This window comes from Chrysemys picta, chromosome 9, assembly GCF_011386835.1.
Source record: "Chrysemys picta bellii isolate R12L10 chromosome 9, ASM1138683v2, whole genome shotgun sequence".
NCBI lineage: Eukaryota > Metazoa > Chordata > Testudines > Emydidae > Chrysemys > Chrysemys picta.
In genome coordinates this window covers 48,799,272-48,824,016 of record NC_088799.1, presented here as the reverse complement: position 1 = coordinate 48,824,016, position 24,745 = coordinate 48,799,272, and the positions used below count along the sequence as shown (strand labels likewise).

Sequence of the window (24,745 nt, the reverse complement as noted above, 5' to 3'; positions counted from 1 at the left end):
AAGGGGGTATAAGGAAGATAATTTGTTGTGGAAGAGTCAACATGGTTTTTGTAAAGGGAAATCATGCCTCATCAATCTACTAGAATTTTTTGAGGGGGTCAACTAGAATGTGGACAAGAGGGATCCAGTCGATATAGTGTACTTAGATTTTCAGAAAGCCTTTGACAGGCTCCATCACCAAAAGCTCTTAAGCAAAGTAAGTTGTCATGGGATAAAAGGGGAGGTCCTCTCATGGATCAGAAATTGGTTAAAAGATAGGAAACAAAGAGTAGGAATAAATGGTCAGTTTTCAGAATGGAGAGATGTAAATAGTGGTGTCCCCAGGGTCTGTACTGGGACCACTATAATTCAACATATTCATAAATGATCTGAAAAAAGGGATAAACTGTAAGGTGGCAAAATTTGCAGATGATACAAAACTACTCAAGAAAACTAGGGGTCACCAAATGAAAATTAATAGGCAGCAGGTTTAAAACAAACAAAAGGAAGTATTTCTTCACACAACACACAGTCAACCTGTGGAACTCTTTGCCAGAGGATGTTGTGAAGGCCAAATCTAAACCAGAGTTCAACAAAGAACTAGATAAATTAATGGAAGATAGGTCCATCAATGGCTAGTACCCAGGATGGGCAGGAATGGTGTCCCTAGCCTTTGTTTGTCAGAAGCTGGGGATGGGCAACAGGGATGGCTCACTCGATGATTACCTGTTCTGTTCATTCCCTCTGGGGCACATGACATTGGCCACTGTTGGAAGACAGGTTTCAGAGTAGCAGCCGTGTTAGTCTGTATCCGCAAAAAGAACAGGAGTACTTGTGGCGCCTTAGAGACTAACAAATTTATTATAGCATAAGCTTTCGTGGGCTACAGCCCACTTCCTCGGATGCATATAGAATGGAACATATATTGAGGAGATATGTATACACACATACAGAGAGCATGAACAGGTGGAAGTCGACTCCCACCTGTTCATGCTCTCTGTATGTGTGTATACATATCTCCTCAATATATGTTCCATTCTATATGCATCTGAGGAAGTGGGCTGTAGCCCACGAAAGCTTATGCGCTAATAAATTTGTTAGTCTCTAAGCTGGAAGACAGGATACTGGGCTAGATGGACCTTTGATCTGACCCAGTATGGCCGTTCTTATGTTAAATGCCACTTCTACAGGTACTCCTAGGCAAAGTTCCCTGGCTTTGGTGTGCTGGGTGCTCACACACGAATGGAATACATGTCTGCAACCACTCAAAGAAGAACCGGAAGAGTTCAGAGAAGAACCACAAGGACTCAGACTGGAAAATATTGCAGTTTGAATTTATCCAGCTTCATCTGGATCTTGTTATGTTTCTGTCTGCTAGATTATAGAGCCCCCTACTATCACATATCTTCTCCCTGTGTTGATACTTGAAGATAAAAATACAAGTTATTTATTGCCTTTCAGCAGTTTCTCAGCATACCCTTAGCTATATGGGGGACCCTACGTTCATGGACAGCTTCCCTCATAGAGGCTGTCCCTCAGTTTCTGGATGACAACTTTCTTTTTAAAAGGAAGCTTGAAACTGATTCCCCCCCCCTTTTTTTTTTTAAAAAAACTCTCTCTCTCTCTCTCTCCTGGCATGATAACTCATGATTATTCAGAGTGGGGTAAATTCTAGCCAGGATGTCTCAATGTCTCCCCATTAACTCTAATGGTCCATCATTTTCTTTTCCTGAGCTGGACAATATATGGGTCCTTTAAATTGGGGTTGTGTAAACAACTGGTTTGGAAGGTGCCCCTCCCTATCTGACTGCTTCACCACTCTACTGTGAGATACAGCTGAAGCTGCCCCATAGACTATGAGCATAGCTTTCTATATTCACAAATACATAAATTAATAACCATAGTCTGTATACATCTCATAACGACCATCAAGTTCAGAACATCAGAAGCTTGCAGAAAAAGACCTTACTCAACATAGTTTTATAATACAACACAGTACACAATCAGTTAAACCAACTGCTCATTTTTAATGTGTTAAATTTCTGATTTCCCTTTGAGGTGTCTGCAGCCTATCACAGATAATACTTCATGAACCCCAAGTACTGCATCAATACAAAGTCAATCTCCGTTGGCGTCTGGACTTCAAAAGTGTTGTTACTAATCAGACAGACAAATTACCCTATAGGGCAAATACAAGCTAAGCCTCCCAACAAGTTCTTTTGGAAAACATAGCCTCAATATTCACTGAAAATATACAAATCTGACCTAAATGTCCCCATGGATGCCTCCACAAAATTACCAGAATTTAAAAATTCCTACACCTTCAGACAATGACAAAAAAGTTGAGCATTCCTCTCCTCTTAAGGAGGCAATATAGTCCTTGAAAGTAACTTTTTATCAAATGACAAAACTTCTATTCACCCAGAGTTCACCCTCCCAGTAGGGAAGAGAGAACTGTGGCAATGGTGCCATCCAGTTATGCTGAGATTCCTGAAAACCTCTTTAGCAGAAGACGGAAATTCTTAACATAGTTCCTGTTGCCTTTTCTCTCAGTGAAAGAAAGGAGATACTGGTATTCTAACAATCTTCTATTCCCAATTCCTTGTTCCACTCTGTCTAAACTAGTGAAGAAGGCTTTAAGCTAGATTTAACAGGGTCAGGAGACAAAAGCTCACAGGTAAGCCAAAAACATGGAGACATGGGTGAAGGGTCTGAATCTAAAGGAAGCATGAGGCAATTATAGCAAGGACAAAGGAGAAACGAGGGAACAGTGTGGAAATTAAATAAGTATCTTAGATGTGTATACTAATGCAAGAAGTATGAGGAATAAATAGGAAGAGCTATAAATACTAGTAAATAATCACAACTATGACATAGCTGGCATCACAGAGACTTGGCGGGATAATACACATGACTGGAATATTGCTACAGAAGGGAACATCTTGCTGAGGAAGGACAGGCAGGGGGAAAAAAAGGAGAGGTGTTTGTGACGGGTTCCCCCCCCCCAAAGAGACCCTGCCTTTAGCTACCAGGTGGCAGGAGCTGGCCTCAACCACACCCACCCCTGGAAGCATACAGTTTTCCACTGCTGCAGAGGAATTAAAGAGACACTCTCCCATTCCTCCAGCGGTTCCTGAGACTTTGCTCTTTACCTCTGGGGTTCCAGCATAAAATTTCTCCTTGACATCCCAAGCTACATGGAAGAAATCATTCTCAAAGCAGTCGGGTTATCATTTACCACAGCCACAGCCAATACAGCTTCCAAATCCTCATTTTCTATATGCACAAGGATTTTGTAACCTCCCACTAATAAAAGCTCTGCCATCTGCCCTGGCGGTAACTTTCCTGCACAACCCCGTGTCTTTCCACCCCTGGTGTTCTCTGCCATTAATCCTGGCAGCCTTTATGTGCTTGATGCCTGGCTGGACAACCCTGTATGGTAAGTGGCAATTGTGCCTGAAGTGCCTCTGTGCTCAGGGTAGCAGCATTTCCATGAGTTGCTTGCGGCTTGTTCCCACCCAGCACGGGGCATTTATTCCTCAGGTGCTCAGTGGAAGTACAGTGATAGCACCTTCTGGGCTCCTCTATTTTTACAGGAGATTTGGAACGAGGACTAGAGGAATGGATTTGGGGAGGTGAGCACCCAGACTCCCCTCCACTCTCCTTCTTCCCAAGAGTAAAACGGGAACTCTGCTTCCCACCAGGTTTAAACTCCTCTGTCTGTGGTTTGTTTGCAATAGATCAGGGTTGGCAACCTTTCAGAAGTGGGGTGCGAGTCTTCATTTATGCACTCTAATTTAAGGTTTCGCGTGCCAGTAATACATTTTAACGTTTTTAGAAGGTCTCTTTCTATAAGTCTATAATATATAACTAAGCTATTGTTGTATGTAAAGTATATAAGGTTTTTAAAATGTTTAAGAAGCTTCATTTAAAATTAAATTAAAATGCAGAGCCCCCCGGACCGGTGGCCAGGACCCAGGCAGTGTGAGTGCCACTGAAAATCAGCTTGTGTGCTGCCTTTGGCATGCGTGCCATAGGTTGCCTACTCCTGCAATAGATGCTTGGGTTTGCTCAAATTGATCAGCTAGAGTAGCCAGTTCATCAAGTTTTCATCTTTTTAATCCCATAAACACTGTTTCACATCATCGCTACATATACTCAGAAAATGTTCCTGAGCAACAAGATCACACATTCCTTCAAAGCTTGTAACACCTTTTCCCTTTACCCACTTTTCCATCAAATCTTTCATCTGGTTTACATATGCCACATTACTCATCCCAGCACCCCTCTTAAGGCTTCTACATTTTACTCTAGATGTTTCAGGTGTAATCTGAAACAGTTTTAAATAGATTTCCTTGAATTTACCATAATCTGAAGTATCTCTAATTGGCATCTTATTGAATATATCCAGAGCTCTCCCAGACAACTTTGCAACCAAAGTGGGCATATGTTGGTCCTCAGGAATCTCATGAAGTACACACAGCCTCTTGAAGGTGATACAATATTCAGCAATATCCCGTTTCACTGTATGCAGGACATAACCATTCCCATTTGTGGATTTTTGGAGAGGTGGGACTCATTGGTGTGTGTGTGGGGGGGGTTCTGGTTCTCTATCAACTCCAGTTGGTGCTTCCTTTCTTTTTCTTTTTCCTCCAGGCCTAATTTCTGGATCTCCATTTCTTTGTCAGCCTCTATCTGTTTCAGTTCCAAAACTCTCTGGTGTGCAGCTTTTTGCTTAGCATCCTCTGCTTCTATGGCTCTTCGGTGTGCAGCTTCTTGTCTATCTCAATTTCCAGCTCTTTTAATTACATAAGTCTCATGTGTTCTTTTTCTGTCTATTCTGCCTGCAATCTGCACTGCTCCAGCTTCTTACTAGTTTCATTCACTCATTTTCCTGCCTTTCTGTCCCTACTTCCCTCTCTCGAAATAAGAAAACAGAAAATAACAAACTGGTAACTTCTGACTGATCTCCAGCCACCACCACTTAAATCTCACTTAAAATCCCCACCAGCGTATGAAGTGCAAATCTCACTCAGAACAAGCAGCTGTGCATATGATCCTGTACAACTACGCCACTGTGACGGGATCCCCCTGGGGTGCCACCTGGAACTGGGGTACCACTGAGCCCCCTAGCCCACCAGCTTGGGTTCCCTCTCACACTGTACTGTTGTGACAAGCTGCAAAGCCCTCCAGCCTGCACTTTCACCAGCATTCATACAGGTAGGGATACACCCAGCTGCAGTTACACACAGGCTCTCTAACCACCAGCTTCCTAGTCTGGGACCCCAGAACAGTAGTGTCCTGCCGTGGCCAAATCTGGCCAGTATATGGGTATAATGCCCGGTTTGCCTCTCCCTCACTGTGAAGAGAGCAATGCACACTTGTGGTAACCAAGCAGAGATTTTCCCCAAGCACTCAGAATCACAGAATATCAGGGTTGGAAGGGACCTCAGCAGGTCATCTAGTCCAACCCCCTGCTCAAAGCAGGACCAATCCCCAGACAGATTTTTACCCCAGTTCCCTAAATGGCCCCCTCAAGGATTGAACTCACAACCCTGGATTTAGCAGGCCAATGCTCAAACCACTGAGCTATCCCTTCCCCCTCCAGTCAAAACTCACTGGTTTAGATTAAAACAAAACCACGTTAACTACAAAAGATAGATTTTAAGTGATCATAAGTGATAGGAAACAGATTAAAGCAGATTACCTAGCAGATAAACAAAAATGCGACCTAAGCTTAATATACTAGATAATCTGCTATTCATATCCAATCTCTCACCCTAACTGATGGTACAGGCAGACTTGTAGATTCTTAAGGCACAAGCTACAGTTGGCTTTGCAGCTTGGAATCCCCAGGTGTTTCATACACAGGCTAGAAATTCCTTTAGCCTGGGTCCAGCACTTCCCCCAGTTCAGTATTTGTTCCTCAAGTGTTTCCCGGAGTCTTCTTATGCGGGGAGTGAAGAACCACAGATGTCATGACTGCCTTATATAGCTTTTGCATATGGCAGGAACCCTTTGTTCCAAAGCTTGGTTCCCAGACCAGTCTGTGGAAAAATACTGACATCCTAAGATAGAGTCCAGCATCACGTAGCCTGGTCACATGTCCTTGTAGAGACGCAACAGCCATCATTCACAGGGTGTCTGTAGCGATCTCAGGAAGGCCCACCAGGTGGGAGATAAGTAAGGCAACATTTTAGTCATGGGTATTTTTAGTAAGAGTCATGGACAGGTAGGGTGACCAGATATCCCAATTTTATAGGGACAGTCCGAATATTTAGGGCATTTTCTTATATAATTGCCTATTACCCCCCACCCCCATTCTGATTTTTCACACTTTCTATCTAGTCACCCTTTGGACAGGTCACAGGCAGTAAACAAAAATTCATGGACTGTGACCTGTCCATGACCTGTACTATATACCCCTAACTAAAACTTGGGCTGGGGTGCTGTGGGGCACCGCGGTGCTAGGGGAGCAACAGGGGTGGTGGTGCAGGTGCTGGGAGGGGCAGGCGGTGGCACGTGGCCCAGGACCCCCACTGGTACTTGGGGGTGGGGAGGGTTGGCAGGGCTGGCAAGCTCCCTACCCAGCTCCGTGCGGCTCTCCAGAAGTGGCTGGCATGTCCCTGCAGCTCTTAGGGGGAGGGAAGGCCAGGGGAGCTCTGCAGCTCTCATTGGCCAAGAACCACAGCCAATGGGAGCTACGGGGGCAGTGCCTGCAGGCAGGGGCAGCGTGCAGAGCTCCCAGCCCCTCTGCCTAGGTGGTTCAGGGACATGCCGGCTGCCCCCAAGGTAAGCACTGCCCTGCACCCCAACCATCTGCCTCAGCCCTGAGCCCCCTCACACACCCAAACTACTGCTGCTATTGGGGGAAGAGGGGGGCACTGTGGCCCGAGACTGCCCCAGCAGCAGCCAGTGCGGCTGGCCCAGAGGTAGCCTGGAGCCAGCCACACCGAGTGGAGGTCCATGACAGACAGGCAGCCTTAGAGATAAGCTTCTCCTGAGGCCTATTGTTCTTTCTAATGGCCCATTAACCTGAATAGGCCCTTTACCACCAGCTATTGAGACTGAAAGCATTTTGTCTAGTGGGCGTTACCTAAGTGTAACTACATTTGAAGTACAGATACATATTCAGTACTTATAACTTCAGATGCAAAAATGATACATGTATACAAATAGGATAATCATATTCAGCAAATCATAACTTTTCCAATGACATCTTGCATGACTTATCTTGTACAAAATGCATCATAATTTTGCCATAATCCTATCATAATATCACTGTGAAGAATATGGGGTGCAGTGTCACAGTGTTGCCTTGTACACCTCTACCCCGATATAACGTGACCTGATATAACACGAATTCGGATATAACGCGGTAAAGCAGTGCTCCGGGGGGGCGGGGCTGCGCACTCCGGTAGCTCAAAGCAAGTTCGATATAACGCGGTTTCACCTATAACGTGGTAAGATTTTTTAGCTCCTGAGAACAGCGTTATATCAGGGTAGAGGTGTATAACAAAGATGTATACTCTTGCTTTGGGGCTGAGATGGATATAGGAAACAAACTTGTTGAAAGTCTCTGAGTAAAGACAAAAGAGGTAAAAAAAAGAGTGATGTCATGGTAGGGGTCTGCTATAAACTACCTAACCAGGAAAGAGTAACAAAATCATCCAAAGCACAGGACTCAGACAAACAAAATCAATGAAAATGTAATTAATTGAAGTAGAATAAGCATCAAGGGCTATAGAGCTATAGTTAGAACGGTTAGGCAGCTGCTCCCAAGAGTTCCTTTGTGCACTGTGGCTGGAAAGGGACATAGCATTCTAAGGCCCCTGACATACCTGTAGTTAGGGTTCTCTCAGTAAATTTTTTGGTGGCCTCAGAATGCAGCCATCAATCTTGCTGTTGGCCGTTCTGACAATTTTTCCTAAAATATTGAATTAGCTTTAGGACAAACAAATAAATATGCACACATACATGTCAAAATCATTGTAATTTATTTATCTAGGGTTTTGTTTGCAGACTCAATAATAAAAATAATGTAGTTGTCTCTAAAGGTCTGTCGCATCTTACGCGCACTTAACATGCGCAATTTCAACTTTACGCAGTCGGCAAAAACAAAACAAAAACAAAAAAAAGAGAAAAACAACAGTTTTAATACTATACCTGTAGTGCGAGCGATTTCGCCCGCCATTGGTTTTGGGTTTTAAAAACTCAATGGGGTTTTGGCTATAAGCGGTTTTCGCTTTACGCGCTAACCACGGAACGGAACCCCGCATAAGATGAGACAGACCTGTATTCTTTACTGGAGCTAAACAGAAAAGAAACAAATAAATTGCTTTGCATGTTCTTGTGTTTTCTGGTTGTTTCTTTTGCTTTTTTGGTTGCTTCTATTTTTTAGACTTGCAAGCTAGTAAGTCTGTTAGCCAGTTGGGAGGCACTGAAAAGTAATATCAACAAACATACAAATACCACTTTTCACAGCAGACTTACTCAACCCCAGCAAGCCGGGGGACAAATTATGCCCTGGATGGAGAGGTGGGTAGGGAGGCAGTGGGGGCTAGGGGCAATGGGGAGGATGTTTGGGGGCCGGGGAATGCACCTGAAGCTGGAGCCCGCCACCCCGCAGCTGGAGGCTGGAGCCTACCGCCCAAGGGCTGAAGCTGGAAACCTGAACCTCACTGCCCCCAGGAAGATGGGGAACTCATACTGGCTGCCTACTCCTTTGGCATTTGTGCCTCCAGATTGGGGCAGGGCCCAACCCATGCTGACAGCCCCAGGGTAGGAGCCGCTGCTTTGCCCCCTTCCCATCACCGCCCAGGAGCCTGCGGTCTCAAGAAAAGCCCCTGGTGACTGCATTTGAGAAACACTGGGGTAGTGCCACGGAGCAGCCGTACAGGTGCTTCAGTGGCCCACACTTCTACGATTTAGGGGAGTTTCCCTCATTTACACTGGAATATGAAACTCAAGAGAGAATCCTGAGGAAGTGGTATCTTTAGAGAACATTTCTTCTAAAGAAGAGAGATGAGAGTCCTGGGATTTCTGTTATACAGAGCAAAATCAATATTATAAACAAAAACAAGTTTCTGCCATTTTGAAAGCAAAACTGAGCCACAGATAGAGAGAGAGATATAGATATAGATACACACACACACACACACTCAGAAAATAGTATAAACAACACAGGAACAGGCAAACGAAGAGGTCATTTACAGATGCCGAGAGGTCTGTCTGAAAGATGAATATATGGCTAACAAGAAAAGATTAATAAGGTCCAGATAACCATACAAATGTCATCTTTTCCAAATGCTGATTTCATAAGCATGGCACTAATTCACTAGAGATCACATCTCAAAAGGAGATAATCTGGATAAAAGTCCAGATAAAAGCCTAGAATGGCTTTAACAATTTGCTTTCTGAGCCAACACCACTCCACTTTCCATAAGCTGACAATGGGTGGATGGGAAACAGAGCTGAACCATCAGCAGGCCATTGATGAAACCCTCCTAATGATAACATTTCAGACTTGTCAAAGACAATTATTAATACTCTGTTAAATCTTTAAGGAAAGTCGCAACAATACTGAAACACCACGTGTACCCCATTTGAATTAAAAACTATATTGAACTAAACTAGAAGTTTCTACTTCAAAAGGTAAGGCACTGTGAAATGTTAAGCAGAACTGAAGAATTTGTCTACATACCAGTTTCACTTAAAGGAAAAAAATAATTTTAATAGGCTTGGTCTACACTACCCCCCTAATTCGAACTAAGGTACGCAACTTCAGCTACGTGAATAACGTAGCTGAAGTCGAAGTACCTTAGTTCGAACTTACCTTGGTCCACACTGGGCAGGCAGGCTCCCCCGTCGACTCCGCGGTACTCCTCTTGCCGAGCTGGAGTACCGCAGTCGACGGCAAGCACTTCCGGGTTCGACTTATCGCGTCCAGACTAGACGCGATAAGTCGAACCCAGAACTTCGATTTCCAGCCGTCGAACTAGCTGGTAAGTGTAGCCAAGGCCATAGATATATTTTCTTTTACCAAATGATGACTTGACTTTCCTCAGTTAAATACATCTCAGAAAGCATGTATATGAGTTTAAAAACCTGTAAATTACTTAAGTCAGAACTGTCCAACATCCTGCCTACTTGATGTATCTGCAGCCCACATGGCACATTCACATTCTACAGAGCGCAACCTTCAGGTTATATAAAAAAGGTACAATTTTGTAGCCTCAATCCTCCTTCAGGCAGCATGCAGATACAGTGCTGCACCCATGGGGAACCCCAAACACTTCACTGGGGCTCTGCATGAGAGCATTGGTCTGCCTACTACAAAAAACAGGATGGGAGCCTTATTTTGTTATAAATTAAAGAAACAAGCAGCACTATGCAATGCATTATGGGAATGTCAAATGATACATTTACTTTGTAATCACAGAATCATAGAAATGTAGGGCTGGAAGGGACCTCGAGGGGTCTCTAGTCCATCCCCCCCACGCTGAGGAAGGACCAAGTATACTAGACCATCTCTGAGGAGTGTTTGTATAACCTGTTCTTAAAAACCTCCAGTGATGGAAATTTCACAACCTCTCTTGGTAAGCGATTTCAGTACTTAACTACCCTTAGATTTAGAAAGTTTTTCTTAATATCTGACCTAAATCCAGGGTGGGCAAAAGTCAATGATTTTTAAAAAACTAATCAAATTTTTTTTTAATAAAATGCTTGTTGAGGAAAAAACCTATCTAAAGAGAGTTTTAATTAAGATACATTACATAGAATAGGGATTATAAATTCTAATTCTATAGTATGAGACAATATATTCAGATAATGTTTAAGAACATTTTTGTAAATGAGTTCCAGTAGTTCATGGATTAGGGACCCAATTTTATGGGGTACCAGGGGCTTCTGTATAGATTATTTAGGTTAATCTTTTTATTTACCTAATGGGACTCAGTGCTCAGTTTAGAAGATACCATCAGAGATGCTTAGTTTTGCAGTTCTCAAACTGTGAATTTGTGTCTCCAGAGATAAAAACATTTTTGCTGTTAACAAGCTGTTAAATAAATAAATATGTAGAGGTGAGAAATAACAGACCTCAACTCTATTGTCCCTCTGCAAATTTGTGTACACAGAGTCAATCCCTTACCTCTCTCTAAAAGTGCAGTTTCAAAAAGTTCAACGAATAGAGGATTGTTGGGGGCGGAATAGATCTGGACAAGAAGAAGTCTGGAGATAAATGTGAGAAGGCAAGGACAGGCAGTAGAAACAAAAGTGAAACTGTTTGAGCAGCATATTCCAGAAGTCTTGAGGTCTTTCTGAGTGTAGCCTTCACTGATTTGAGATCTACCATACCATTCTCTCACTGGAAGGGAAAACCTATAATGGCAGCAGGCTGTAAAAGAGACCCTGTTTGGGAATATTTTACTGAAGTTCCTCTACCTGTGAGTAAGACAGGCATGCATGCAAAATGCAAAGAGTGCAACAAAGAAATGCAAGGCCTGGTTGCCCAAATGAAACAACATCATGAGAAGTGTTCCTTCTCAGCAGGAAGCTGCGTTGAAGATGGTGAAAGGAACATGTCTGAACATGCAGGATATTCAGGTTGGTAAACTTTTTTATTTCATACTTCTTTCTTAAGGACTGCCTGTCTTCTTTCTGGACTAATCTTGAATTCTCATGTTTGAGCAAAAAATATAATTGTTACTCTATGGTACTATCATTTTAGATGCAGTTGTGATAAAAAATAAATAGCTGAAATAGGCAGATCTTCCTTTTACAACTTCACCTTTAAAATAGTACTGAGTGTCAGTAAATGCAATGAATAATATTAAATGAGCAGTATGGTAATAATAATTAAATAACTACACTGACTTATTTTGTTTAGGAGAATCCATCCTTAACATACAGGATTCTGAAGACTGTCCACCTTCAAGATCACCACCATTTTCTATAGTTTCAGAATTATCTGCCAATGATAGTGTTTCAGTCACATCATGAATGTCAGTCACATAGCCACAGTATATCGCCTGTAGCAAAAAGAAAAAAAAAAATCTCCATCATCCAGAAACAACCATAATCAAGTTTGTGATACGAACCAGCAGATTACAAAAAGAGGTAATTGATGAAAAAATTGCCCGGTTTCTTTATGCAACAAACTCTGCTTTCCGTATGACTGAGAACCCACACTTCATTAACATGGTTCAGTCATTAAGACCAGGATACAGTCCATCCAACAGAGCAGATGTCGCAGGCAAATTCCTGGATAAAGTGTCTGAAAGAGAAATTGAGCAGTGTGCAAAAGGTCTAGAGTGTGAAATTGTTAACCTGAGTCTTGATGGGTGGAGCAATGTCCACAATGATCCTGTTGTACGTGCTTGTGTTACAACAGAAGAAGGGAATGAATTCCTTACAGAAACAATTGATATATCAGGAAATGTACACACAGAAGAATACTTACAAGAAGTAGCAGTAAAAACTATAACTGTGAAAAAAAATTCAAATGTCTACTATGCAGCTTGGTCATAGACAATGCTGCAAATGTATCCACGATGAGAAGAAATTATTTAGAAGAGAGTCCCAAGCTAATAACATATGTTTGCAGTGCTCACTTGATGCACCTCCTAGCCAAAGACTTCAGTGTTTCAGAAATAAAGGCTAATACTGTTGAAATTACAAAATACATCTGTGACAACCACTTTGCAGCAGTTGCTCTGAAGAAAGTGGGAGGAACCAAGCTAACTCTCCCACAAGAAGTGCGATGGAACTCAGTAGTGGACTGTTTTGAGCACTATATCAAGAATTGGCCTAATCTGATGACAGTTTGTGAACAAAATCACGAAAAAATAGATGGCACTGTCACAGCCAAAGATCTCAACATTGGGCTTAAGACAAATATTGAACACATGCTGAGTACCCGAAGCCTATTTCTGTAGCCTTGAACAAAATGCAGGGGAAAGAGCTGTTTTATTGCTGATGCTGTTGAAATTTGGAAGGAACGGTGTGAGATCTTAAAAAGAGAAATATGCAATGACGGAGTTAAATTCCAAGCATTAAAAAAACGAATGGGACAAGCACTATCTCAAGCTCATTTTCTTGCAAATATTCTCAATACTCGGTACCAGGGTCAAACCTTAACTGCTGAAGAAGAGAAGTTGGCTATGACGTGGACATCCAGCAATCATCCCTCCATAACGACAACTATAATAAACTTCAGAGCTAAGGATGAATCATTCAAGAAATATATGTTAGCTGAAGATGTTTTAAAGAAAGTCACACCAGTGAACTAGTGGAAGCCACTTAAGCACTTGGATTCAGAAACTGTTGAAATGATGATCTCACTTTTAACAGCAGTAGAGTCTTCTGCCGGGGTGGAAAGAATATTTTCTTCCTTTGGACTAATTCATTCCAAATTGAGAAATCGTTTGGGACCTGAAAAAGCAGGAAAGCTTGTTTTTCTTTTCCAGATTATGAACAAACAGGAAAATGAAGGTGAAGATGACTGAGTTAGCTGCAGAAGCCAATATTTTAAGTTTCTCATGTTGACCTGGTTGACATAGTCAATTTAATTTAAAATATATATATATTTTTTCATTTAACTATATTAGTTAAAAACAATTTTAACAAAAACAAACCTGATTTTAAAAAACTTGAATATTTAACTAAACTCAAAAATTCATATGCTTGTTTTTTTAAAATATTATATGTTTGCTGTTGAAGAAAAAAAAATCCAGAATACATAACATTGTTCTAGTTAAATAAAACAATTTAAATGTCTGTATGGTGACGTTCTCCTCCTAATACAGCATGGCAAGAAAATCCTCCAAATATTAATGATTAACCTGTTGAATTGGAGATAGTTCACCTCCCAGTGACTTCATAAATATCTGCTTCAATTACCTCTGGTAAATGAAATAACCAAACAATCATTTATTTTCTGATATAGCTGTAAAACTAAGCTGAAAAGTTTTCAAAATAAATCACTTTAAAAATGTATAATGTGTACCTTCTAAAAATGAAACCTACATCTATCTCTGAGTTGTGAAGAATATGTAATAAGGTTATAACAACCAAGAATGCACTTTTATGTAAAAACCATGATTAAATCAAGTTTTCCTGACTAGTGAATTAAATCAAATCCACCCTGCAACACCTCACGCTTTTCTCCATACAATTAGGGAATAGACACTGGCAACTACCAGTCCTGCATTACCTCTTCAGAGAAGCAGAGTTAAACTAACTTTATGGATGAGAGTATGTTATCCTCTGTGTCAGTCCTGGAGAATAAGTAGCTCACGTGAGGTTGCAAAATAAAACAAGCAAGACAAAAATACTAGTATAGGCAGTAATAAATAAGGCCAATGCTCAACACAGGTTGTTTTTTTAAATATATTAAACCAGGGGTGGGCAAACTTTCTGGCCCAAGGGCTACATCTGGGTATGGAAATTGTATGGCGGGCCATGAATGCTCACGAAATTGGGGGCTGGGGTGTGGAGGGGGTGCGGGCTCCGACTGGGGGTGCAGGTCCTGGGGTGGGGCCAGAAATGAGGAGTTCAAGGTGTGGGAGGATGCTTCGGGCTGGGACCGAGGGGTTCGGAGGGGAATCAGAGCTAGGCAGGTGGTTGGAGTGCAGAAGAGGGTCGGGGTGCAGGCTTCGGGTGACGCTTACCTCAAGCAGCTCCCAGAAACAGCAGCATGTCCCCCCTCCAGCTCCTACACGGCAGCTCTGCTCACTGCCCCGTCCGCAGGTGCCACCCCTGCAGCTCCCATTGGCCACAGTTCCAGGCCAATGGGAGCTGCGGGGCAGGATTTGGGGCAGGGGCAGCGTGTGGAGCCCCTTGGTTGCCCCTATGTGTAGGAGCAGCGGAGGGACATGCCACTGCTTCCGGGAGTCACAGGGAGTTGGGAAAGCCCCCGATCCCACTCCCCAGCTGGAGTGCTGGAGCAGGGCAAGCCCCGGACCCCACTCCCCAGCAGAAGCTCAAGGGCCGGATTAAAACTTCTGGAAGGCTGGATGCAGCCCCCGAGGCATAGTTGCCCACCCCTGTATTAAACAGACAATACTAGACATTTAAAAAGACACACACAGGAGGAATAAGAATACCTCTTAAAATATGAGGCTTAAACCAATCAAAATATCAAGAATTTAGCTAATCAAGTAAGGGACAACCTGGGGGGAGAGGGGATGAAAACGCTCTAAGGAGAAAGGGAGTTTGTGCTACTGAGTTAAAACAGAACCTTTGCAATTAGAAATACCAGTGGATAGATGGTAAAGGAGTTGTCAACGTGAATGGTGAAGGCATTCCTTCCTAACTTGGTATTTTTTCAGCATGAAAAGCTGATGGCTGGCAGATACTTACTCAGGTTGGTAGCAAATAAATTGCTGGCATCTCCCACTGGAGAAAGATTTGATACATCAATAACAGATCCACTTGTGAGGATCTTGCACAAACCAACTGATTTCCCACCCCCTACCCTGCCAGGTATGAAAGCAGGAAAAACTGTGGGATGGAGCTCACTGCCAAACCTTCACGGCTGACTGACTGAAGGCACAATGCAAAACCGCTTTACTTATTTATGTAAAACATGGCGGCCTGACCACCCATTTGAGTCAAGTCCATTTTTTAGGATACCAGGTATTAGTACTAATAGGACCACGCTCATTTCCAGAACATTGGTGCAGTAGTTTTTCCTGCAGAAAAAAGCTTCCACAACTTAAACCACTTGATAGTATCAATATTCCCCTTTCCATGTTGGAGGGAAGGAAATTGCAGGTCCATGATTCATTCAATGATGCCCTCATTTATTGGCATGGCATAATTCTAACGAATGGTAGGAGGGAAATCAGCAGAATAAAGGCAATGGACTTCAAGAAGGCAAACTTCAGCAAATTCAGAATTGGGAAGCAAGTCTAAAGGGGAAAAAAAAGTTCAGGAGAGTTGGCAGTTTTTTTAAAGAGACATTAATAAGGGCAGAAGAGCAAACTATACCAGTGCATAGGAAAGATAGGAAATACGGGACGAGGTCACCATGGCTTAACCAGATCTTCAATGATGTGAAACTCAAAAAAAGATTCATACAAGAAGAGAAAAATTAGGTAAATTTACAAAGGATGAATATAAAAAAAACCCCAACATAAGCACATAGGAACAAAATTAGAAAGGCCAAGACACAAAACGAGGTTAAACTAGTCATATTTAAAGGGTAAAAAGAAAGCGTTTTATAAATACATGCAAAGCAAGAGGAAGACCAGGGACAGGATAGGCCCATTACTAAATGAGGAGGGAAAGACAATGACATAAAATGCAACACTGGCAAAAGTGTTTCCATTTCCACCAAAGAAGTCAATAGCGACTGGACGACTAACATAGCAAACATCAGTGTAAATGTGGTAGGATCTGAGGCTAAAGTAGGAAAAGAACAAGTTAAGAATGACTTAGACAAGTTAGATGTCTTCAAATCAGCAGGGCCTGATGAAATACATCCTAGAATATTTGAGGGACTAGCAGAAGAGATCTCTGAGCTATTAGCAATTATCTTTGAGAACTTGTGGAGGACAGGAGAGACACCAGAGAACTAGAAAAGGGCAAACATAATACCTATCTAAAAAAAAGGGAAATAAAGACAACCCAGAGAATTGCAGAACAGTCAGCTTATCTTCAATACCCAGAAAGATAATGGAGCAAATAATCACACAATCAATTTGTAAGCACCTAGAAGATAAGGTCATACATAAGTAATAGTCAACATGGATTTGTCAAGAACAAATTATGTCAAAAAAACAACTATCTTTCTTTAACAAGATAACAAGCCTTGTGGATAGGGGATGAAGTAGTAGATGTCAGACATCTCAACTTTAGTAAGGCTTTTGGTATTAGGTGGGTGCACAGTTGGCTCAAACACCACACTCAGAGCAATCATCAGTAGTTCATAATGAAGCTGGAAGGACATACTGAGTGGGGTCCTGCAAGGATCTGTCCTGGGTCTGGTTCTATTCAATATCTTCATAAATGATTTGGATAATGACAGCAAGTATTCTTATAAAGTTTGCAGATACCACCAAGCTTGGAGGGACTGCAAGCAATTTGGAGGACAGGATTAGAGTTCTACATGATCTTGACAAACTAGAGAAATGGTCTCAATTAAATAGGCCGAAATTCACTACGGACAAATGCAAAGTACTATACTTAGAAAGGAATAATCAATTGCACAATACAAAAAGGGAAAAGACTGCCTAGGAAGGAGTACTGCAGAAAAGGATCTGGGAGTTACAGTAGATCACAACCTAAATATAACCCAACAATATACAATAAAAGCTGTATTGGAGACAATTTATACCTTCAATTCGGCGGGACTGCTATGGGTACCCGCATGGCCCCATAGTACGCCAACATTTTTATGGCTAACTTAGAATGACGCTTCCTCAGCTCTCGTCCCCTAGCACCCCTACTCTACTTGTGCTACGTTGATGACATCATCATCTGGACCCATGGGAAGGAGGCCGTTGAGGAATTCCACCAGGAATTCAACAATTTCCACCCCACCATCAACCTCAGCCTGGACCAGTCCACACAAGAGATCCACTTCCTGGACACTATAGTGGAAACAAGCGATGGTCACATAACCACCACCTTATACCGGAAACCAACTGACCGCTATACTTACCTATATGCCTCTAGCTTTCATCCAGACCACATCACACAATCCATTGTCTACAGACAAGCCCTAAGATACAACGGCATTTGCTCCAATCCCTCACACAGAGACGAACACCTACAGGATGTCTATCAAGCATTCTTAAAACTACAATACCCACCTGGTGAAGCGAAGAAACAGATTGACAGAGCCAGAAGGGTACCCAGAAGTCACCTACTACAGGATAGGCCCAACAAAGAAAGTAACAGAACGCCACTAGCTGTCACCTACAGCCCCCAACTAAAACCTCTCCAGCACATTATCAAGGATCTACAACCTACCTGAAGGACGATCCCTCACTCTCACAGACCTTGGGAGACAGGCCAGTCCTCGCTTACAGATAGCCCCACAACCTGCAGCAAATACTCACCAGCAACTACACACCACACAACAAACACACTAACCCAGGTACCAATCCCTGCAACAAACCCTGTTGCCAACTCTGTCTGCATATCTATTCAAGGGACACCATCATACGACCAAACCACATCAGCCACACCATCAGGGGCTCGTTCACCTGCACATCTAGCAATATGATATATGCCATCATGTGCCAGCAATGCCCCTCTGCCATATACATTGGCCAAACCGGACACTCTCTATGTAAAAGAATAAATGGACACAAATCAGACATCAAGAATTGTAACATTCAAAAACCAGTAGGCGAGCTCTTCAATCTCCCTGGACACTCAATAACAGATTTAAAAGTAGCAATTCTTCAACAAAAAAACTTCAAAAACAGATTCCAACGAGAAACTGCAGAACTGGAATTAATTTGCAAACTGGACATCATCAAATTAGGCCTGAATAAAGATTGGGAGTGGATGGGTCACTACAAAAAGTAATTTTCTCTCTGCTGATACTCACACCTTCATGTCAACTGTTCAAAATGGGCAAGTCCACCTTGATTGCACTGGCCTCGTTAGCACTACAAAAGTAATTTTCCTCCTTTGATATTCACCCCTTCTTGTCAACTGTTGCGAATAGGCCACTTCCACCTTAATTGAATTAGCCTCATTAGCACTGACCCCCCCACACACTTGGTAAAGCAACTCCCATCTTTTCATGTGCTGTAATATTTATACTGCTTTCTGTGTTTTTCACTCCATGCATCTGATGAAGTGGGTTTTAGCCCACGAAAGCTTATGCCCAAATACATTTGTTAGTCTCTAAGGTGCCACAAGGACTCCTCGTTGTTTTTGCTGATACAGACTAACACGGCTACCACTCTAAAACCAGTAAAAGCTGTGTTATCTGACCCTGTACCAACTGGAAAGCACTATAAACTGGCATTTCTAATCTTCATAGAAAGTTCGGTTTTGTATTCCGGTTGGCGTGGGGCTGGCAAGCTTCCTATCTGGCTCCACATGGCATCCTGGAAGTGACGACATGTTCCTAGGTGGAGGAATGGCCACAAGAGGTAAAAAGAAAGGGGCTATGTGGGAAGTGGCCCAAGGAATAGTAGCAGCAACAAAATTAAAGGAAGCAGCATGTGACTGCTATCTGTAGGGTCCCTGGGAGAAGTGTTGTTTAGAGGCCCAAGTGAAGGGCAGGAATCAGTCTCCAGTGAGAAGGCCCTGGGGGCACTGCTCTATAACAGGACAGGGACAGATTGAAAGCTAGACAGGAAGAGGCTAAAAACTGAGCCCAGAGACAGAGTCAAAGACAGTAACAAGGGCACAGGGACAGGCCCTGTTGGACCTTTTACCCCGGAAGGGGTTTTGTTCATTCATGCATTAAACTATGCGTGACTTAACCGGAGGGCTGAGTCACTGAAGACCAGCCTGACGAACTTAACAGCCGACAGGGGGTGCTGGGAGCAGAGAGAGAGTACAGGTTCATACGCAACAGATAGGAGGTATTCATGAGAGGAGAGGTAAGTGGCAAATTGTCACAGGAACAAATATTTAATAAAGGGCTCCTCAATCTATCAGAGAAATATAACATGATCCAATAGCTGGAAGTTGAAGCTAGATAAATTCAGACTGGAAAGAAGATGTAAACTTTTAACAGTGAGAATAATTAACCACAGGAACAATTTACCAAGGGTTGTGGTGGATTCTCCATCACTGAGAATTTTTAAAATTGAGATTGGATGTTTTTCTACAAGATCTGCTCTAGGACTTATTCTGGGGAAGTTCTATGGCAGGGGTCTCAAAGCCGGCCTGCGGGCCATCTGTGGCCTGAGAACCTCCCCACTACGGCCCACGGAGGAGAGACGCATTCAGGCATGCTGCTGGCAATGTCTGCTACTGGCGCTGCGCCCCTCACAGCTCCCATTGGCTGCGGGAAACGGACATCACTAGTCACCAGCCAGAGTCAGCCATGAAGGCAGCATCACTTTTTTCCACAATGAATATAAACAAGTCAAAATACCAAACAACTATCTGATGCACACCTTGCTGCAATCCAAAGTCTTCAACTACTCAGTCACTGAGGCCAAACATCAACAAACTGACAGAACTGAAGCGTTGTCAGGTGTCTGGCAAACACTAAAAACTCTCTGGCAGGGGAATAATTGTATAGTTATATGACTTTTTTTATTTCTAAGAAATAAAAAATAAAAAATACAATATAAATGTTTTATTTTCTGAACACCATCTTCAGTGACATTATTGGCCCACTGGGAGGATTTGAGGACTGGCACTGGCGCTAAGGTAAATTGAGTGTGAGATCTCTGTTCTATGGCCTGTGTTATAGAGGAAGTCAGACTAGATAATCACACTATTAAAAAGTTCAAATAGGAGCTGTTTTAAGAATTTTATTCTTGAAAAGCTCTTATCCAGTTTCTGAGAGAAGATGCTGTGCAAGTTTTGAATAGAGACAATCATAAAAACTTGCATGCATCTGAGAGTAAGTGGGAATTTTCTGTGGTTTTCTAATGGGGCTTGTGTGTGCCTCAGTTTCCCCTATATTTTGCATGGCTACCCAGTGGGGGAAAAGCAGTCTAGTGTGCTCTCAGGACAAGCTTGGAGTTGCAGGTGTGTGTATGCATCTGAGCCTGAATGCATCATTAAAAAGGACTGGCCAATACCAACCCCATATAAATGGAAAATCTGAGCTGACAATGGGAAACCCAATCCCCAGGACATGGACACCTAGCAACCAATGACCCAGAGGGAGATGAATTTCCTTTACCTCTCAGCAGGGAAGCTGAGCAAAGGTTCCAGCTTGAAAAGAAAGGAATGGAAGGTGTGAAGTGGAGGAATAAAGTGCTGGTTTCTGGAGGAAGCTGGGAGCTCTCTCATTGGTAACTAAAAAGGTCAAACAGAGAGACAGAGCCTGAATATGTGGTTCACTACAGCTTGGCTGGGGCTCTAGGTTAACCAGAATGGATTATGCTTTAACCTTCATTTCTATGTGCTGACCTAAGGACTTTCAGACCCTGTGTGCCAAGGGACTAATAAACAGTTACAATGTTTTGAAAAGGCTGCCTGTGTGCTGTAAATCCTCACTGACATCTGGGCTACAGACCTATATTGGTATAACTACGTTGCTCAAGGATATGAAAAAATTCACACCCTTGAGTGACGTAGATATACTGACCTAATACTTAGCATAGACAGCGCTGTCGGCGCTTCTCCCAGCGACATAGCTACCACCTCTCAGAGAGGTGGATTAACTAAGCCAATGGGAGAGCTCTCTCCCATCAGCTTAAAGCATCTTCATTAAAGTGCTACAATGGCACCAATGCAGCATTTTAAGTGTAGACATGCACTGAAGGGGTACAGTATAAACCTCCTGCAAGAGGTCTGGCTTGGCTGGATTCTCTGCAGGGAATCATGGAGAGAGACAGGGATTGCTGATGCTGACAGTCCAGTCTTGGAATCTTGGGGGCCACATGCTTGTCCGTGGAACCATGTGGGTCCTTGGGGCCTGGCACACTAAAGGAGTCACTCCCAGGAGACTGGATATAGGCTGGGGCATAGACCAGACTCTGTGACCCTATCAAAGCATTAGCTATAGAGGAGCAACTACTCACAAACCTGGAGAGACAGGACACATGCCACGCTCCAAAATAACAAACATATGCAGCTTGATCTAAAGCAGGGGTTCTCAAACTGGGAGTCAGGACCCCTCAGGGGGTCGCAAGGTTATTACATGGGGGGTCGCGAGCTGTCAACCTCCACCCCAAACCCTGCTTGCCTCCAGCATTTACAATGGTGTTAAATATATTTAAAAGTGTTTAATTTATTAGGGGGGGTCGCACTCAGAAGCTTGCTATGTGAAAGGGGTCACCAGTAAAAAAGTTTGAGACCCACTGATCTAAAGAAATATCTATTACCTATAGAAGGATCTATGTTATTTCTAAGCTGCAAACAAACAGGCAATATGGCCATTAAAATATAATACCTAGCCTGCTCCCACTGAAGTCAATGGCAAAAAAAAAAAACTATCTCAAGATTTGATAATAAAAGAACCCAATATCTGAGCACCTTCAAAATAAAATTGATTAGCAATACCAAAGTTCCTAATGGACTTCATGAAGTCTCTGTCTGGCTTGTCTCCTTTTTAGGGGTATAAAAATTCTGGTGTTTTCATACCCCATGTGGGAACAGCATTGGGCCACAAACTACAACCACAAAAATACAATTTGATTTTCTTCATACTTTGCAGAAATATTCTCTGTTCCCAACTAAGTAAATCTATCCTTGCAGTTAAGACTGCAATCAGTTGTCACTATAAAGCCTAATTTTGCACTCCTTTAACTTTTTTCATAATTTCAAAGCCAGAAGGGATCATTATGGTCATCTAACTTGCCCTCTTGCGTAATACAGACCACAGAATTTCACCCAGTGATTTCTCAATCAAGCTCACATGCTCTAGCTTTTAGAACAGGGATCGGCAACCTTTGGCACCCAGCTCACCAGGGTAAACGCCCTGGTGGGCCGGGCTGGTCTGTTTACCTGCCGCATCCGCAGGTTTGGCCGATCATGGCTCCCACTGGCCGCGGTTCGCCGCTCCAGGCCAATGGGGGCTGCGGGAAGCAGCGTGGGCCGAGGGGTGTGGCTTACCCTGGCAAGCCGCGTGCCAAAGGTTGCCAATCCCTGTTTTAGAAAGCCATTCAATATTGATTTAACATCTAATTTTTGGGTTGGCAAAATTAGTTTAAAATTTGCCAGATTTACTCTGATAACAAGAGAAATTTATTTTGAAAATTCAAACTGTTTTTGACTTAAGTCATTAAATACATTCTTGATCTGAAGTTGACTTGTGTCACCCTTTTGCTCAAAAGCAGTTTACCTCTTCATTCTTTATGTATAATCAAATCTCTGAAAATTCATACATTTGTTGTAATTAGCAACGTTAATTTATTTTTGTTATGGATTTCAAAGCACTATATGTAGTTAATGCATTCAATTAATGTTTATGGCTGTCCTACTGACAGCTAGAACATGTTCTGAAACTTTTAAATGAAGTAAATACTTTTTGAGATTTAAATACCGGTACTTTAAAATGACTCCTAAGGCATTCAAGGTTTGCGTCATGTTATCTGGGTACTCTGAAATCGCATAAAACAAAAAGGGTTCTCATTCCATCAAAATTAAATAGCTATCTCCACAATATTACAACAATAAATAAACTTCTCTCCTAAAATGCATGGGAGAAGAGAGATGGAGTTCAGTATTACTAAAAGGTTAAAATATCCAGGAACTCAACATAGACCAAGATGATGGTGCGGAATGAAATCTAGAGCTGAGGGGTTTAAAATTGAATTCATTGCCAAAAACTTGTAAGGTGTTGGCTTCTTGGATTAGCCAGGCAGTTCACCACCCAGAAAAGTTATGGTGTCCTATGACAAAGTCAGAGGAGATGGAAGATTATGATCTGTTTTGGTGACCTGCCAGAGAAGACTGATGGAATTGGTTAGATTTTATAGATCTTAAAAGGGGTAATATGATTCATGGTTGCTGACGGTTTACAATGGTGGGGCTTCATCTTCTGTCCATGATAATCAATACAGTGACCCCCAAATGCCCTCTTCTTGGGCTTTGCTCTTTACTCTGGTTTTACTAATGAACCAAATAAGGAGACTACTAGATGGCTATAGTCTTTTGCTAAATCTGACCAAGTATTATTTAAATAATTGTTTATTTTATGCTCTAGCTGTTTAGACGGAAAAGAATCCTTTCCTCAAAACAGATTCTTCAGCTCCCGTCTCCACAAAAAACAGATTCTTCAGCTCCCGTCTCCACAACAGGACAGAAATACTTCAATCTCAAATTATAGAATGTAATGGTCAGTCCATTACAATGGTATAATCCTGCATTATCAAACATCGGTCTCATCTCAGATACAGGAACCAAAATGTGGCCAGCCATGGATTAAGGCAGCAACCATCTACAACAGCTACACATATGGCAGGCATTAATTCCTGAGTCAATCCAAAAGAAGAATCATCTGTGTGGGTATGGATGTCTGTCGGCATGGTCAGCCTCAGTGTCTCCAGCACCTCAAGGAGGAACCTGAGAACCCCAGCAAGGATCTCTGGAGTGCAAGAGGGCAACCTACAATTCAGTTTTAGGTTCATTTTAATTCCATACCAGACCTCAGCCAGTGTACAGACAGTTTTTCAGCAGAAACGCTTATTTTATATTAGCTGGAAAAAGCATGGTCAATCCTCCCTCCAGATTACTTTTCCTGAGCCAAAGGAAGAACTTTTTGGTTTAGAACGAATTTAAGCTGAACTGGTATAACCTTCTTATCCTGAGCCAAAGGAAGAACTTTTTGGTTTAGAACGAATTTAAGCTGAACTGGTATAATCTTCTTGTGTAGTCAAGACCTATGCGATATACAGCAAGCAACCCTAAACAAGGAGTTTTCCCAAGTGTAAAGCCCAGGAGCTGATTCTTCATGACTAGGGCTAATCTTAGCTAAAATTCCTGCAAAAGGTCTTCTATGGAAAAGAGTCCCTCTGAAAAGGGGCTAAACCCTACAAAAGTTAACTCTTCCATCTCCCCTCTGCCACCTCTTTCCCATATAGCAACTATATGTACATTTTCCAAATATCACAACTTTTTCCCTTTAAAAAAAAACTACTTAAACATTCCCCTATTTGCTACAGTGGAG

At 42.5% G+C, this 24,745-nt stretch overlaps 1 protein-coding gene across 5 annotated transcripts in view; it reads right to left on the bottom strand.

Moving 5' to 3' along the window:
- The window catches only part of MSL2 (MSL complex subunit 2), a 48,064-nt gene that overhangs the window by 4,109 nt on the left and 19,210 nt on the right, over positions 1-24,745 (bottom strand). The window contains exon 2 of one of the 5 annotated variants that reach the window (XM_005308675.4): positions 7,821-7,906. The exons of the other annotated variants lie outside the window; for them this stretch is intronic. The gene's annotated coding sequence lies outside the window, so the exon portion shown is untranslated. The remainder of the gene's footprint in view (positions 1-7,820; positions 7,907-24,745) is intronic. 5 annotated transcript variants of the gene reach the window in all.